Here is an 11,375-nt window from a genome sequence, read left to right on the forward strand (position 1 = left end):
TACGTGAGCGTGTGCTTGGCATCGAAATACCCCTTAAGATTCGACCGCTTGAAAGTGCTGTTGGTGTCATTGCACACTAAACACAGGGCTTTGTTTCTGCGTTGGACAAAGAATAATTCATCAGTCAATTTGGGGTTTAAGACACAGCGTTCGAAGTCAATCTTCCAGAGACTGGTAGGCTGCGCATTGCTTCTGCTCCTTCAGCATAGTAATTGGGGTTACTGTGCGTGAACTCGATGATATCGACGATATCGCGGGAACTCGCGATCACCCAACAATTCAATTAGGCTGGATCCAACAATAAATAATTAGGGGGGTGTAAGGCCCAACTGGAATACTGGCTAGGCCATATCTCGCCTTAAGGCTGGAGTTTGCCTACCTCTGATCTAGAAAGTTGCTACACACACTTATCACCTACTTCAAGCCTCATCAGCAAATGGCAGAAAATCAGTCCATATATCTTCCTAATCTAACTCCTGGTCTCTTCAACAGGAGCAGGCAGAAGTAATATCCTGATCTTAATAAAACCTTCAGAATGAGAGTGAGGAAAGCATAACAAATACCAGAGCAACTTCAGCTAAAAATGGATCTCCCACTAAAACAAAGGTCAGCTTTCACTGTTTTAACTGTTTCTCCTTCAGCTGAAATTACAAAAGTAAGAAATATTTTTACCCTAAATCCATGTTCTGCAATGCCTTGGCTGACGTCACTTTTCTTCTTGAAAGACTCCTATACACTGCAGAGAAAATGTTTGGTGAGAAGATATTCCAATCCATTAGAAGAAAGTCTTTGTGCAAGCTTTAGGTTGCCGTTTTTTCCACCAGGAGTCTTCCCGGAGGGATGGTGGTGTCATCCTCACCTACCCCCTGTGAAAAGAAGCAGGGGTAGGTTAGGTATTGTAATTTCGTTTTCACCTGCTAATTGTAGGTAATTTGGCAAGGGGGGTGGGAAGCCAAACTTCAGTGAAAGGCTCATTGAAACCTGCAGTCTTTACACTTGAGAGCACTGTCATCAATCCAGACCAAAAAAAGCCACTGGATGAAACAAGTTTGTTATTAGCATCTGCCTGAAGTTCAGCTTAATGATATCAAATTGCCTTATAATAAAAGTAGCATTTCTTGTACAACTGGTAAAAGCAACAGAAAAGCTGTTACAGGTTTTGGGCAATCATGTCTTTGGTCAAAGGATGGGAAAAGCATAAAGATCAGAAGAGCTGATGAATAAAACCAGGCTAACTATGACATGCAATCTAATACTTGTTCCTGCTTACTGCCTAAAAAGAAAAAATTGGATCAGCAAGAAGCATGAACTTTGCTGATTGCTGAATTATAGATAAAGGGCTGAGACGCCTGATATTGATGCCGTTATCCAAACGTCTAGATAGTTGAGCAATACTATTAGCCATTTTCAACCAGGGTTCTGTGTATCTAAGCATAACCCCCAGCAAATTTTTGGATGAGACTCCTGTTTGAGAGCTATTCCCCCCTCAACCTATGGAGGAAAGGTTGTGCCTGCCTAAAGATTTGCTATTGCCTTTCACTTGCCAAGGTTTTTGGTTCCACTCAAGTCTCTGCAGGTATCAGCAGCTGTAGGTTACTGTCCTGATACCTTCCCTTATCCCCCAACAATGACCAGTTTTTATTTACCTTACATGATGCAGCCAGGTACTTAGATATTCCTCAGGCACAGCTCACCCTTTGAAACATTTTCTCTTGCACAACTATTAGCACCCTATGTCTTGAATGTTCTAATTCTAGAACTGGAGGACTCCCTTTTGTGTCCTAACACCTTTCAGCACCACTTCAGAATCTCCATTGACATAATTTTTCTGTTTTTGCATTAAAATTCCTACTAGCTGCACCTAAATCATCAGAAACTTATTTATCATTCTTCTCACATACTGATAATAAAGCTTCTTTAAAATGCAGAATTATGTCTTCACATTTATAAACACAACACTTTTATAAAGTAAGGCATTACAGATATACTCACAGAGCTCTGAATGACATGGGCCGGGTGTGCATTGAAAAGTGCATGGCAGTGTGAAGGAAAATGGACGGCATTGTCGGGTTTCGGTGTAAAATCACCCCATTGCTTTACATTTCCTTGTCAGACATTCCCTGCTAAGTGGCATTAAGCTGGTATGGATGAAGAAAAGTAGTTCTGAGATGAAGAAAAGATCTTTAGACAATATACAAGAAATAAGTCAGCAACATGGTCAAACCTTATGCGGTTGATAAATAGTCAAACACAAAATTATGCAGACAAAGACAAACCTCACAGAAAGATGCTAACAAATGAACAATTCTTTCCGAGCACTCCAAGAAATCTTTTTTCCCAATACTCCCCCCCCCCCCCAAGTTCTTTTCCCATATCTAATTAACTAAATATCTCATGAATTAACTACAGCCATAAGAAAATGAAAGTATACCCCTTTTAAATGTTAAGGTTTTGCATATCAGGACATCATAAAAAAGATAATCTACCCCTTAGCAGGTCCTAAAGTTAGGTAAAAACATCCTCAGTCTTTAAAAAATACAGACATAATAATAAGATAATAGCATGATGTAATATGTCATGTGATGTTTACCAAGTTAAAATTCAGAAGCAGTGTGGTAAAAAAATAAGTACACCCCTACCATTTCCATAGGGTAACTCTTGGCTGTTTGCCTCAAAACCATCATCTGTCTAGCTTGATTTAAACATCTTCCATTTAATTTGTATCCTTTGTATTTTATTTTACACTTGAGAAAGAAGGTAAATCCAAAAGATTAATGACATTAAAAAAAGGAAAAAAGTGTAGAAGGAAGTAAGATCCTAAGCCATATAATAATTTTAATTAATTAAAAGGCCTGGATAAGGCTATTAGTGATTGTGTTGCTGCAGAATTCCAGCTCTTTATTTGGGATCCAGGTCTGGAGTGTCCTGGAAGGAATGGCTGGCCCAGGCCCTCCTCCCTTTTTCTGGGCCGGATATTAGGAATTGTTTTGCCGCACCATTGACCAAAAAAAGACATCTGACTTTGAATGCGTGAGGTCAGGCAGCTCAGGTGAAGAGGTCGTGTAGCCTGCATGATGGGTGATCTCCCAAAACTGATGTCTGGCGGCCAGTAGAGAGCCAGGAAGATACATTTGTGTTTTCTTATTATCACGCTATAATGAGACTGATCCCTTGCGAGGGAAAACCCTGGATTTTTGCTTTCTTTTGCGGTTTAGTGAATAAAAAGGGGCAGAGTGCCCTGAAATTGAGGCAAAAGTCTGAAGTACCTCTCTGCAAGCCTGTTACTATGAGCAATCCCCCATAGCAAGCTCACAAAAGATAGCAATTAGAGTAAGATTTTCCAATCTGTGGAGGCATAATTTTTTACTCACTCTTTTATTAAAAAAAAAGTGGTCTATGTGTTTCATGTCACCATAATATATATACATTATTTTATATCTACACTCAGACACAGACTGATGATATGTATAAATTATTTTATATCTACACTCACAATCCAGTGCAAAGTTCATTATATGGTTCAGTTCCTACCCGAAATCACTCAATATTCATTAAAAAGTTCATTCAGTAATTAGGCAAACAGCAGCTGTAACAACTTTTCCTCACTTTCTGCCAAAGATCCTTCAACTCTTGTGATCTCCAGAGAGCAAATCCCAACCTAGAATACGGCCTTATACCAGCTATAAAACTGTTAGGCAAAGTGAATCACATTGTAGATTTATTAATATACGAACACCAATGCATTGTCATGGATTGCATGGGGACATTGTAAATGAAATCTAATTCATTGGCGAGGTCAATTGGATGTCTGCCCATCTGGCTTATTGAATTCATGTAAAATAAAGCCATGGTTTCACCAAACACCTCAGCGATAACCACCAGCTTTGTCCTTTTGGGTCTTGTTGGGATAGAATCTTTTAGATACTTGTACGCGCTTCTTTCCTTTGCATTATACGTAACCACTATGTTTGTAAGTTCAATGATTGTTTATGTAACCTGGACAAAAGAAAGCTTGCACGAACCTATGTACATCTTTATATGTCACCTGGTCGCCAATGTCATGTTTGGAAGTTCGGCCTATCTGCCCAAACTGTTCATCGATTTGTTGACTGAATGTTTCACCGTTTCTCTGTCTGCTTGCCTCTCTCTGGCCTTCTTTATCCAGTGTTATGGTTGTGCTGAAATTTTAGCCCTTACAGCTATAGCATATGATCGCTATTTGGCTGTAGGACACCCTCTGAGATATCCTACTCTGATGACCAACCTGACGTGTGCAAAACTGATAACTACCATATGGCTCTTTGTCTTGATAGGAGTTTTTGTGGGAATACTATTAACAGCTAGACTGACTGACCTTGGAGCAGACATTAACAACGTCTATTGTGAGACCATGTCCCTCCAACAACTGGCTTGTAGCGATACAACCATTAACGTCATCTATGGAACAACTTGGACCCTTTTCATGGTGATCGGCTGCATGTTCGTAATAATTTATTGTTACCTAAAGACCATTCTCATTTGTTTAAAGCTTTCTGCAGAAGCCTCCCAGAAAGCAATGCATACCTTAGTGACTCACGTGTTGGCATTTTCTATTTGCATGACAGCTGCAATGTTTGTTACATTTAGGTACAGGTTAAGCAGCTCGTCTCATTCAGCTGTTATCCATGTCGCCATCTCTGTTAGCGGTCTAAGTTTATCTCTGACTGTAAACCCTCTGATCTATGGCATAAGAACTGAGGCTCTCAGAGTCAGAATTGTGCAAGATTTACAGAAATTGGGACAAATAAAAATAACATTTTGATTTATTAAAAGATTTGTCACCAATGCAATTCTAGTTATTTATTAGGGATGAACAAACGTGATAAAATCAGTTTAGTGATTCTTAATTCTTAGTTTAATATTTTGTAAATCCAAACCTAGGCCAAATCTTATTAAAGTTTATGAGAGGTGAATGGTGGAATTAAGTCCTGGATTTTTTATAGGGTGAAAGGCAAGCTATTGTAACAAAAAGGCAAAGGAAGATGGGCACTACCATAGGAAACTTGTAACAATGACACTTTTTCATCTAAAGCTAAAGTTTAATCTGCTTATACTTTGTGTTCCATGGTTCCTCTCCCTCTTTCCTATCAACATGCTAATTACATTTTTATTAGAACGGTAACATTTTTAGTACATACCTTATTTTAAATTTAATTTCGTTAGGCAATGCATGCAGGTAATGAATGGAGAGAGGGGCCTACAGAATGTTGTTCATCGGACCTACCTTAGTACACCTCCCAAGAGCCCTCAGTATGATGAGTGGAAGTCAGTCTGGAGGAGTAAGAATTCCTAGATTCTAGGCTACATTTACATGCAAAGTTCACTGGGTAATACAAACATGATGGTGAGCCTCCATGGTTGGAGTGGAACTAAAGTTAGGAATTCTCAATTATAAAAACAACATTATTTGTATTCCAATGTGCTGCCATCCCTGTTAAACCTAACCGATTATCTTTCCTTGTTGTTAACTTTGCAAGTTTCCAAAAAGACAAAGAACCCACTGCAATAGCTCTCTAAATACGGGATAAAATATTATAGTATACTTTATTGAGATAATATTGGAACCTCACTGATTCATCCCAATAACTAGATTTTTAAACAAATGATACAAAAACCTTAACCAGAATTTCCCGAAGGCTCCACAAGAAGCGCGAGCAACCAATCGTGTTCAGATATTATTGAGCTTGTATAACAATGTAAAAAAATCAAGAATCAACACAACCCTCACTTTCTTTGAGTTGTTGAGTTGGATATATCGGGTATTTAAATGCTTCATTAGCCATTTTGGTTTATGCCATAAATATGATATTGTTATTCTTGATTGTCAATGTTGTCTGGTCAGAAGCTAGCCGTCAATGAAGGGCCATTTACATGAGGAAAGCAGTAGTGATTTGGGCTAATTGCCACAGAGACTCAAGCTTTTAATGAGGAAGCCCTAAAATCTCATTGGTGGAAGCATTAGACTACTTTTTCCAATACATATATACCATCACTTTACTTATTACAAATAACAAAGTTACAAAGAAGTCATACAGGCCAAAACATTGCTAAATAATTCAGATCCTGACTTGTTCAGCCCCACAAATTCAATATTCTGCTGTATTAAAGTTATAACTTGCATGTGTATTATATCTTGCTCTTAGACATAAACTATGAGATGAAAAACAATTGGTTTGCACACAGTTAAAGAATGCATTTCACTCACTCTCAGGAGAACCTATAGCTTTGGTCTTTACATCAAGAAATCCCCTTCCGTGTGCTTTGTCTGCCCAGGTGAGTGGTGTCATCAGCCTGCTCCTGTCCTGTCATTATATGATTTTCCCTCCAGAGTATGTATATAGAATATAGTATATATATTAGAATAGTCAGCAGCTTGAAGATGTTTCTGACCACATTGAACACAAGGGAACATGGCAAGCATGGTAAGTATTGGTGGCCATATTCACTATAGACTTTGCACTGAGCTCATCTCCTGTGCCCACTGCACGACCTTAAACTTGATGAAGACACACATCTGGCCAAACATTTGGAGTGGGTCCAGAATTAGTACTTTACAAGATAGATATGTATATAAAAAAGTGCTCTTAATGTTAGTTTCCCTCAATGACTCTTGAAAAAGCAGCAGTGCCTTTGAATCCACATACAGCAAAGATGCTCACCTCCACCACAATAAGTAAACAGCAGAATCAGACCTTTTATATATTGTGTACTTTGGGAATTGCATATATCATATTGGGACTGAAGTGCAGGTTGCAATTTGGCAGAAATGTACCCATTTTTATGTTTATGATAGGCTGTGCAATATTTAAGCTAATGTTTTATCCGTTTATATTTTATTTTCTCTTGTTCATCTATGCCCCATCATCCCAGCATCTGCATGCTAATACCATTTCATAATATGTGTTATGTTAGACCCATGGCATAGACCCAGACACATGGCTGGAGGGAGGGGGCTGCAGGATGTTGTATCTAGCTTCCAGGCTTCCTTGATAGCGATCGCCAAGTTTTGATTTCTGTCTTTGGCGATGTGCTCTGGGTGGAGGTAGGTATGCAGGCCTTCCTGCAGCTGCATCTTCCCCTGCTGCCACCAAAGTTACCCAGTGAGCTGTAGAGGAAATATATCTTCCCAGTCCATGCTTGTTCGACCAACTATCCGTTGTCAGGTGCACCTTGCCAGAAACTGTGCTGCAGGGCCATGGACACATTGCTCTGAACGTATTCATGCAAAGCATGAACACATTTTTGTGCAAAATACTGCCGTTTGGGCATTACATACCAAGGGTTTGCGCAGAGGAATGCGTAACCGAACGCATTGGAGTCCACCAGCCGGTAAGGAAGGAGCTCAAACGCAATCAGCTGTGCAATTGCCGCATTGATCAGCTTTGTTTTGGGTCATTTGGGCCATATTTCCTATTGCACTCCAGCATCTGGGGGATGGAAGGTTGGATGCTGCTAATGCTAACCACAGAAAGATTGGACGATGGGGTAAAAGATGTGGGGGATGGCAATGATGGCCTTGTCTTGACTGCTAGCAATGTGATAAACACCAGCCGCTCTGCGTTGGAGCTCCTCCTCACCGCTGGTGGAGCCTGAAAAAGGTAATGCTCGGCTACATCCCCCACTCAAATTGCTGGCAGCAGCACGGGGACCTTTGGTGGCAGAAGGAGGAAAGGCAGCAGAGGAGGTCTAGCAGCTTGAGCTTGCTTCTGATGTTGCAGTGGATGAGCCCAACCTTCCTTCCTTCCTCAACCAAACTGCTCTCCATTACCTCCTCATTTGGACTCAAACAGAACATAAACAGCCAGACACACATAGTCGGACACACTTTAGACCTGGTATTTTCCAAACTCTGCAACCTCCCCTTCCTTGACAACTTACCATTTGCCCTTTCTGATCACAACCTTATCACCTTCAACTTATAGAACTCTTGTCCCCCTTTGCCACATCCCAGACCTGGTCAATGGCAGAGAGATATCCGTAACCTTGACCACAACTTATTCTCAAACTGCCTTACAGCCCTAACCCCCATCCTCTCTAAAATCACATCTCCAGATAAAGCTCAGTTCAACCACCTCTTTCTTTGGCTTAGGATAAAGTTGCCCCAGCCACCTTCCGCTACCCCCATCCTGCCAACCCCCGACCCTGGCACAACAATCACACCAAACATCTACAAAAGACGCAAGTGGAGGAAATCTGGCTTCAGCGCTGACTTCATGGACTACAAAGCCAGACTACAATTCTTTAACGCTGAACTCACTATCACCAAGCAAAATTATTTCTCTGTTGTCATTTCCTCTCAAGCTTTCAACCCACGCAGCCTCTTCTTAACAACTGATTCCCTCCTAAATAATCTAGACCTCAGTGATCTCTGGGTATAAAAGGACCACACGAATAGCCAGCTCTTCTGTCTTCATCGCTCTCGTAATTGACCCTAAAGGCTTCTTTAAAGAGGACCTGTACTGGCAGAAGATGGAAGCTGCTATTGCTGAACTCTATAGATTCTAGTTCTATAGAATGCTGATTGCCTGGATGTAAAGCTGAACTTTGGGTTTTATTGGTTGCACTCACACACCTAATACAAGCATGCAGATAACTAGGAGGCTGAATATCCTAATTCTAAATCAGTGATTTAGAAAATATTAAAGGCAAAGGCTCAGAACAACCAAGAAAGCTGTATATTATAGAACCAGGCCTGCAACATCATTTCTAGGTGATAAATTTGCTTTGACACAATACACGACTATCAGCAAGCTTTTACAAAGCATTTGCAAAACCTTCAGCCCACTCTTGGTTGAAGAGGGCTTAATAAATGTCAGCACTCTTTACTGTTTCCCATATTTTCAGAGCGCAATAATGCCCTGTGATAGGGCAACAAAGGCTCCCCAAAACTCTTTGTTGATCTGCATGGAATCACCGTAAAGGGGCAATAACATTATCATGAATGCTGATATTCAATATTGATTTTCAATCATTTAAAACGTGAATCCACGCTGAAAAACCGAAATGAATAAATGTCAGGTATGTAGGTGATTATATTTTTACAACAAAAAAGTCATTTTATTACCAGTCTACCACTCACACACAACAAAATAAGCTTCATAAAACAAATTTCTTTAGTGCGAATTTAAACGTAGATTTTTTTTATTACGGTAACTATTTTCACTTTCAGGGTTTCGGTTCTTATGTAAGCCGTGTACCGGGGGCTTTCTAGGATACAGCGAAGTCACAAACAAGGAAAAGCAGCCCACTGACACCAATTTATATAAAACAGGAAGTACTTTAGTGCATACTATCACAATAAACAAAATTCCAAACAATAACCCAAAGAAAACACATTAAATACATTCACCCCAGAGGTCAGCACAGCGTCCTTTTTCAAGATTGGTTATTATGACCTGCCACATACATAGACCCTAACTCACTAACTATTGCAGGTATAATCTCAGTCTCTGGTATTTCAGGCGCCAATCCTATAATGCGGTGCGTGCACGATTTTACTGACCCGGGTCTTGTTCTGGATCCATCAATGTCTTTAAACTGAAAAACAGCAACAAGTCTCTTCAGCAAACATGAGGTCCTGCAGGACAGACAGCTCTCGGTTCCTCAGCTTCTCTCAGCCTTTCTGGACAACAATCCTCTTTCCTCTGGACAGGATCTACCTTGGATGGTTGTCAGCTTCACTCAGCCACAGCTTCTGAGTCTCTAGGAACACGCTGACCCTTGGATGCGAATGGATTCTCTTTTACACACACAGTCCTTGCAAGATGTCTGCTCTCCTCCTTCCTGTTTCCTCTCCAGAACAACCACACTTCCTCTCAATATGAAAACTGGCAACCTATTCAGCTGTGTTAAGAAACAGCGACATCTTGTGGTTGAAATGCAAAACGTCAGTAGTCTTATATTTAATTACAACCATTAAACAGTGAATGCTATCTTCTCAATCTCACACTTATTCCACAGATCAGGGGATTGAGAGTAACAGAAATGGTCAGACCGGTCACCGAGATGACAACATGGGCAACATTGGAGATGTTTTAGCTAGTATTAAGCCTATACCTGAAGGCAACAAACAGTGTGGCGCCATAAATATTGAAAAGTCCACTATGTGGGTCACCAAAGTACGGATGGCTTTCTGATAGGCTTCAGTAGAGATCTTCAGACAAATGAGCAATGTCCTTATGTAGCAGAAGACCCCAATGAGCAATGAAAGTATTACAATAAGAAGCGTTCCGGTGCTGCCATACAAATTGCTGATGGTCGTGTCTCCACAGGCCAGACGAGTAAGGTACATGGTCTCACAATGCACACAGTGGAAGTCTGGCTGTCAACAATATAATCCGGTTTATGAAAATAATTATCCAGGTGACCATGAGGCAATTTACAACCTTCAGGTTGGTAATCAGAACAGGATAATGCAATGGGTGCTCTACTGCCAAATATAACGTAACGTAAGCAAAGGTCTCAAAAAAGAATGACTGGAAGAGGCAGCTGGTGATTTGGATGCTGGTAAACCCAAAAAGAAGGTCCACCAATAGCTTGGGAAATACGGCTGAGCCTCCTACCATGATGGTAAGCACCAAATTGGCTATATAAATGTTCATGGGTTCATGAATGACCAGATATAAAAGAGAATAAAAATATTTGAGGTTTTCCATCTTTACAAGATCTTTACAACAAAGTTTATGTTGATTCTGGACACATTCTCCATCTCAAGAGAAATTGCTTTTCTTTAGTTATTTGTGAAATTTTGCAATAGCACAATTTGCAGAGCATCACTTGTTTAAAACGTTGTTTTCTTTTTTCCCCTTTGTGCAGCTTCTTCATTCACACCAATTTTTAACAAGTCTACAGGGTGGTGGTCTGGAGGATGTCCATGGTTATCTAGTCCTTCCTCAACAACTGACAACAAAATCACTTTTTTATTCATCTAGTCCTGGTCATAAATTTACCAATGCTAAAAGATCCTCATGAAAGGTACAAAGAGGTAAAACTGTATTAGGGCCCTGAACAGAACATGGTCTAAGCTGTCACACCCGCTGACCATCTCTGAGAATAAACTTGTTGTCTTCTAAAAACTATTAGTAAATACAGGGAGTATTCTGATTTGACTGGAAAAAAAGAAAACTAATCGGATATCATTAATGGCTGGGAATGTCAATAATGGCTTTTATAGGCTTCCAAGATGTTCATAGAGAAAGAGGATGTGTTTTTACAAGGTGATAGTGTCTTTGAAGCCTAGCTCCTTCATAATCCTTATGGGTAAATTGGGGGTGTATCCAGGGCCAGATTTCCTATAAGGCCACCCAGGCATGGCCGCCCAGGGTGCCATGAAGGGT

The sequence above is a fragment of the Pyxicephalus adspersus genome, chromosome 1 (genome assembly GCF_032062135.1).
Source record: "Pyxicephalus adspersus chromosome 1, UCB_Pads_2.0, whole genome shotgun sequence".
NCBI lineage: Eukaryota > Metazoa > Chordata > Amphibia > Anura > Pyxicephalidae > Pyxicephalus > Pyxicephalus adspersus.